The sequence below is a fragment of the Nycticebus coucang genome, chromosome 22 (genome assembly GCF_027406575.1).
Source record: "Nycticebus coucang isolate mNycCou1 chromosome 22, mNycCou1.pri, whole genome shotgun sequence".
Classification (NCBI taxonomy): domain Eukaryota; kingdom Metazoa; phylum Chordata; class Mammalia; order Primates; family Lorisidae; genus Nycticebus; species Nycticebus coucang.
This window is the reverse complement of record NC_069801.1, coordinates 18861260-18868518: the sequence shown is the minus strand read 5'-3', so window position 1 is coordinate 18868518 and position 7259 is coordinate 18861260. Positions and strand designations below refer to the sequence as shown.

General features: G+C 48.5%; 1 long non-coding RNA gene across 1 annotated transcript; it reads right to left on the bottom strand.

The window, feature by feature from the left end:
• Positions 1 to 1702: 1702 nt before the first annotated feature.
• Positions 1703 to 6903, bottom strand: LOC128574983 (uncharacterized). The gene is made up of 4 exons (XR_008376891.1): positions 6856 to 6903; positions 6204 to 6425; positions 2736 to 2850; positions 1703 to 1845 (listed from the first exon to the last, which is right to left on the bottom strand). It is a non-coding gene; the product is annotated as an uncharacterized LOC128574983 (long non-coding RNA).
• Positions 6904 to 7259: the final 356 nt, after the last annotated feature.

The following is a 7259-nucleotide window of genomic DNA, read 5'->3' as shown; positions in this document are numbered from 1 at the left end:
GGGACAATATATCTGGAAGAAAACCTGAGGAAACCTAGGGCCCCGGTGCTGAGAGGGAGGGCTTCTGTCTGCTCACTGCTGCATCCTTGTGCTGTGTCCCGTGAAGCGTCAGGTCCAGCACATAGAGACGCTCAAAAGTTATTTGTTGTGTATTGGCTGGGCGTGATTGCTCACGCCTGTAATCCTAGCACTCTGGGAGGCCAAGGTGAGTGGATTGATCCGAGCTCACAGGTTCAAGACCAGCCTGAACGAGAGCGAGACCCCATCTCTAAAAAAATAGCCTGGCATTGTGGCGGGCACCTAAAGTCCCAGCTACTTGGAAGGCTGAGGCAAGAGAAACACTTGAGCCCAAGAGTTGGAGGTTGCTGTGACCTATGACGCCATGGCACTCTACCAAGGATGAGAAAGTGAGACTGTGTCTCAAAAAAAAAAATTATTTGTCGCGTATTAATAACTAACATGCAATAGGTACTTATATTCTAAGCATTGCTGTCTGAATTTTTTTGTTTAGAGATGGGGTCTTGCTATCTTGCCCAGGCTGGGCTTGAACTCCTGGGCTCAAGGGATCCTCCTGCCTCAGCCTCCTGAGTAGCCGAGATTATAGGCACGTACAAGCCAAAATGCCTTGTGCTATTACCTTTTCACATCTGCACTCCTTTCATCTTTACATTAGTATAGGTATTGTTGTTACCATCCCTATTTTAGAGATAAAGAAACCAAGATTAAGTCACCTGCCCATGGCCATGCAGTTAGTAAGAGACAGAGACTTTGATCTCTGGCAGTATGGCTCTAAGGTCTGTGCTCTCAAGCATAACTATACCTGTTGAACCCCCGACTAAGTGATTGGATGAATGAACGCATGAATAAATGAATAAAATTTGGGATTCAGAACCCTCAAACCTTTGCTTTAGGAACATGGGCTGAAGCTTCCAGCAAGAAATCCTTCTTCCTTTGAATTAATCTATCAGCCTGTTCTGGCATTTATAGAAGATATTTTGCAAATGCAAACAGCATGTCCAAATTGGTCTCGTCATCTTCCTCCAAATCTGTTTCTTCTCTTCCTCTCCTCCCAATGTCAGCTCACTGAGGACAGCTGCCCAAGCTAGAAATTTCTGAGTTGTTTTTGATACATTTCTCTCTCTGACCTGGACAATCTCTGGATCAGTTCCTCAGGGTCACAGTAGAAACTTTATCTGACGCCAAGGTCATCCAGATGTTATCCTCTGTCACATTCCAAGTGTTACAACTTGTTGATGCACCCTTATGCTTTAAAATTTCATGAGAGGGTGGCGCCTGGCTCAGGGAGTAGGGCACCGGCCCCATATACAGAGGGTATCAGGTTCGAACCCGGCCCCAGCCAAACTGCAAAAAAAAAATAGCCAGGCGTTGTGGTGAGTGCCTGTAGTCCCAGCTACTTGGGAGGCTGAGGCAAGAGAATTGCCTAAACCCAGGAGCTGCAGGTTGCTGTGAGCTGTGATGCCACAGCCCTCTACCAAGGGCGACAAAGTGAGACTCTGTCTCTAAGAAAAAAAAAAGACTTCATGAGAAATTGGCTCTAATATTTCATCCCACTACAATGGGCTTCAGGGCTTGTCTCCTGTTCAAGTTTAATTGTTGCTACCAAAGGAATCAACCGAAGCTTAGCAGCTTAAAACAGTATCATTTTATTATTATTTGTCATGATTCTGCAAGTTGACTTGTTCCAGCTAGATGGTCTCTCACAATTTTTCGTGGGCTTGCTATCAGATAGTGAATAGGGTTAGAGTGATCCAGAGGAGGGGAGCATCCAGCTTTTTTTTTTCTCTGCTGTATATTGGAAGGATAGGCGTTACCTTGGGCCACACACTAAATATACAAATACAAACAAAAGCTGATTAGTAGAAAAAAGGTCCATGTGTACTTTTCATGATATCTGAGACCACAGAAAATCAGCACACCGTCCTCCCGCAGGTTGGACATCCCCGATCTCGAGGCTTTCTCGCTCACATTTTTGGCAATTGACACTGGTTGTCACCTGGGAACATGGCTAGAACTATTGGCCAGAACATCTGCCTAAGGCCTCTTAATATGCACGGCATGGCAGATGGATTCCAAGAACAAGTGTCCCAAGAAACAGGAAGTGAAACCTACCAGTTTCTTAAAATTTGGGTCACTTGCACAGTATTCCATTGGCCGGTCACAGAGCCCATATTCAAGGGGAGGGCATACAAAACCCCCCATCTCAAAGGGAGGAGTGTCAAAGCATTGTGGGGCCATGTTTTAGAATTGCTGCACTGCCCAGGCCCTTTGGGGTCTTTTGGGAAGGGAGTCCGTTTCTCCTGGCCAGCCTCTACCTCTCCTCCTTCCACAGAAGCTGTTTCAGCTGAATTCTCAACTCCCCTGAAGTCTCAACTCCCCTGAAGTCACTTTCTACCCCACGGGCAGCCCAAAGGCAGAGCCCCCTTTTCTTGATTTTCTCCAAGGCTGTGTGCAAGTGAGGTAGATGGCTACTAATTTGTGGGGTAAGGGGAACTGCACTGGAATGGAACTGTGTACAGATGACTTAAGATAGAACATCAGAGCTCTCTGCTCTCTGTTCTCAAGAGTTCTTCAGGCCGGGCACGGTGGCTCATGCCTGTAATCCTCACACTCTGGGAGGCCGAAGCGGGTGCATTGCTTGAGTTCAGGAATTCAAGACCAGCCTGAGCCAGAAAGAGATCTCATCTCTAAAAATAGCTGGGCATTGTGGCACGCACCTGTTGTTCTAGCTACTCAAGAGACTGAGTCAAGAGGATCGCTGGAGCCCAAGAGTTTGAGGTTGCTGTGAGCTGTAACGCCATGGCACTCTACCGAGCATGACAAAGTAAGAGTCTGTCTCAACAAAAAAAAAAAAAAAAAAAAGAGTTCGTCAGCTATTCTGGCTATGGTCTTCTCTCCTGCCCTCGCACTATGTACCCACCAGGTTGTCAGACCCTCTCCAATCTTCAGCCCACTCTCATTTTCTCTTTTATTTCCCTCTCCAATTTCTGCTTATGTTTTTACCCTGAACAATTAAGTTCTCTGTCCTTTCCAGGACATCCCAGCTGCACTGAGGGGTTCTGACGGGATCTCTTTCCACATTTATAATGTCCTTTTAGCCAACAAAACTGCTGAACCGTAGACAATTTCCTCCCCTAGGAGAAATTCAGCTGCCAGAATATTTCCTCCTCTCTCCTCTCAGAGGCGGAAGGGTGCTGAGAGATCCTCTAACTTGGCATTTTCCAGTCTGTGTTCCTGGGGGTGGTATTATTTTTTATGTTAGTCATAGATAGTCCCTAGACATAGTGTGTGACCAGATGTGTTTGAGAAATGTTCAATTAAAGTGAAACAGGACTCCTAGCCAGGCACAGTAGCTCAGGTCTGTAATCCTCGCACTCTGGGAGGCCAAGGCAGGTGGATTGCTTGAATTCAGGAGTTTAAGACCAGACTGAGCAAGAGTGAGAGCCCCGTCTCTACTAAAAATAGAAAAAACTAACCAGGCATCAGGGCAGGTGCCTACAGTCCTAGGTACTCAGGAGGGTGAGGCAGGAAGATCACTTGAACCTAGGAGTTTGAGGTTGCTGTTACCTAGGCAGATGCCACAGTACTCTAGCCTGGGCAACAGAATGAGACACACACACACACACACACACAAAAGTGAAACATGACTTCTCTGAATAGTACTTTCTGCGATAAAGGGAATACTCTGAGTCTAATCTGTTCTGTGCAATACCACAGCCACTAGTCACATGTGTCTATTGAGCATTTGAAATATGGCTAGTGGCCAAGCATGATGGCCCATGCCTGTAATCCCAGAACTTTCAGAGGCCAAGACAGGAGGATCATTTGAGACCAAGAGTCCGAAATCAGCCTGAGCAACATAGCAAGACCAAGTCTCTACAAAAAAATAGAAGAAAACAAAATCAGCCAGGTGTGGTGGTGCACACCTGTGGTCCCAGCTACTTGGGAATCTGAGGTGTGAGGATTGCTTAAGACCAGGAACTTGAGGCTGCCACGATGAGGCCCCTGTACCTTAGCCTGGGTGATAAAAGTATGACTTTGTTAAAATAGAAAGAAAGAAAGAGAGAGAAAGGGAAAGAAAGGGAAGGAAAGAGAAAGAAAGGAAAGAGAAGGGAAGGGAAGGAAATAGGGTTATTCAGAACAAAGAACTGAATTTTAAATCTTTTTTTTTTTTTTTTTTTGAGACAGAGTTCCACTTTATCACCCTAAGTAGAGTGCTGTGGCATCACAGCTCACAGCGACCTCCAACTCCTGGGCTCAAGTGATTCTCCTGCCTCCGCCTCCCAAGTAGCTGGGACTACAGGCGCCCGCCACAACGCCCGGCTATTTTTTGGTTGCAGCCGTCATTGTTGTTTGGCGGGCCCGGGCTTGTATTCAAACCCGCCAGCTCAGGTGTATGTGGCTGGCGCCTTAGCTGCTTGAGCCACAGGCGCCGAGCCTAAATCTTATTTAATTTTAATTTAAATGGTCACGTGTGGTTAGTGGCTACCATATTGCTTATTTACCATAAGCAAAGTTTCAGAGCTTTTAATATCCTAATAGGCATTAAGTGGCTTTCCCCACGTTGTATGACCAAAGATTCTCTCTCTTGGCTTTTTTATGATGTTCTATTAATTCCTGATTTTTAGTTTGGGAAATGCTCCTCTCGTTCAATCCTCATTCAACAGATGGAGAAACTGAGTCCCAGAGAGGGAAAGGGACTTGCAAAGTCACAGAGTCACAGAGCAAATTAGATGCACAGCTGAGGCTTGAACTCAAGCCTCTCCTAGTCGGCTCTCCCTCCTGCGTCTCTTGACAGCTTTAAGTAAGGGCCAAAGCTGAAAGGAGGTGAGAGGCTAGTGTCTGCTTAGTGCTCGCTCTGTGGCAGGAGCCCACACATACATCAACTCCCTTCATAGCCCTGTGAGGTGGCAATCTGTAACCACAAATATATACACATGAGGAAACTGAGGCTCAAAGAGGAGATGGGATGTGCCCAAGGCAATATAGGTGGTCTGCACTTGAAACTAGCAGAGCTGTGTCCAAAGTGAGCAATCAGCAGGAAAAAGGTGGGGAAACACGAGGAAGGAGAAGAATAAACCTCAGTAAACAATAGACAAAGAATTGGGATGGGGGCAGGAGCACAGGGAATTGGCCCAGACCCAGAGAAAAATCAGGGTGAGCAAAGAAAATATTTGCAAAAACCAAAGGCTCAAATGCCCCCCACCACTGCTGTCCAGGGATGGGTGGGCCCCTGATTCTCAGGCAGCCTGGACCAATGAGGGTGTGGCTGGTGTGGGTACTCTGGCCATCAGGGGTGGCCCTGACAAGTTGGTGAGCAGGAGATCCAATCAGGTCTTCTCTTTTCTGGGCTTGAGATTTACATGGTGTAAAAATTGTTTATACCAGCCACAGCAGCAAAATGAGGGAGCAGTTGGGTTGCCTTGATGAAGCTTGTGTAAGTGCTGCAGCCACAGACAAGCGCAGATGAGCAATGGCTCGTTCACAAGGAGAAAGGGTGACTTAAGAGCCCTCACATGATGAGTAATGAGGGACAAGTGGTGGTGTAGAGCTCGTGTAGGTAGTAAGTGCGCCCTCCTAGGAGAGATTCGAGTCTGGGAGGGCGGGGGTTGAGAAAGGATTAGACCCGCTGCCTGGTCTGGGCAGGCCTCACGTCCTCCCACCCTCACATCCACAGCTGTGTCTCCATATCTGCCCACCACCACCCTGGGTGGTGGGCAGTGGCTGCTTAATCAGGGCAGCGCTGTAGGCCAGCAGGCTGGGCAGGTGCGCTCTCCTGAGAACTGGTGATGGAAACAGACACCCAGTCTCTGTTGAGTGTTGAACTCAGAGGAGCCATAAAGCTGGGCCTGAGGCAGCCAGGAGCCTTGAGAAAGTTCTGAGCCCAGAAGAGGAGAAGAAAGTGGGTGTGCAGGTTAGAGGGATGGGGTGGTGGGTAATGTTTTCATTTTCTCACTGTGCTTTTAGCCCCTTAGGGAACTCTGGCTGAGCTTCCCCATCTCAGGTTGCGCAAAGATCCTTCCAGTAATCCTCCCCCTGTTCCATTTATGCTTAAGATGGCTGAGTGGGGTCTGCCCTTGCAACTCTGTGTGTGTGTGTGTGTGTGTGCGCGCGCGTGAGCACACACACATGTGTGAGTACACATATGCTCTGGGTGTTGAGGAAATGGATTAAGTGTCACACACCTGTAGAGCCTGTTGTCCTCGTGATGGCATGACAGCCACTTTCCTCTGACCTGTGGTCTCTCCACTCAGCATGAGGTCTGGAGAAGAGGCTCTGTTCTGACGTCTGTTACAGGAGCCTTGCCTGCTTTGCCATGCTAAGTGCCGTGGAAAACCACATTCCTTCCATGAGTCAGCAGCCATTCTAAATGTTTATCGAGTGCCTACTATACATCAAGCATTGTTCTAGGTAACAGGATAAGGCAATGAATAAGATAAACAAAAATAGACAAACAGAACCCTTTATGCATGGCCGGCCTCACTTTTCCCATCTGGAAAATGGAGCATTGGCCCCAGAACTCCTTGAGGTGCCTCTGGGTTGTGTCTGGGGTTCACTGTGCCATTGCATGAGCACTTGCTACCCATCGGACCTGAATCTGCACCTCAGGATCCTGGAGGGGGCTGGGCAGGAGGCCTGGAACCCGAGAGGGGGGCCGTGGGTGAGTGGCTATGGCTCCTGGGCTCGTGTTGCAGGCTTGGCTGGGCCTGCCAGCTGGCCTGGCCTCAGCCCCATTCCCAGCCTCTGGGCCTCCCAGACAGCTGGCCTTTGCCTGCTGCTGCTGGTGGTCACTCCCTGTTTGGCCTTGGGGGCTGCCCCACCTGCCCTCTGACTCACCTGCCTGGGTGTCCTGTTTGATCTCTCCCCTTGACTTCTTGGTGTGATGGGATCCTGGAATGCCAGGACAAAGTTCAAATACCAGCACCACCACTTTCTGGCCATGTGGCCCCAGGCAAGCTTCTTATTCTCTCTGTGCCTCTGGGTCTTTCTCTATAAAAGGGAGATAATAATAGCATCTTACCTTGTAGGTGAGGGCACGTGAAGTGTTCAATGTAGGAACTCCTCATGTTACTACCAACAGACTCCTACTGGAGCCAGTGGCCCTGGTAAGGAGGCTTCTAGATTTCCTAATATGAACCTCGGTTTTTTCCCCTATGAAATGGGAATAACGAGGAGATCAGGGTAACAGGCCAGGCATGTCTGAGGGCTCCTCTCTGCCTCTGACCAGCTGGGTGTCTTGA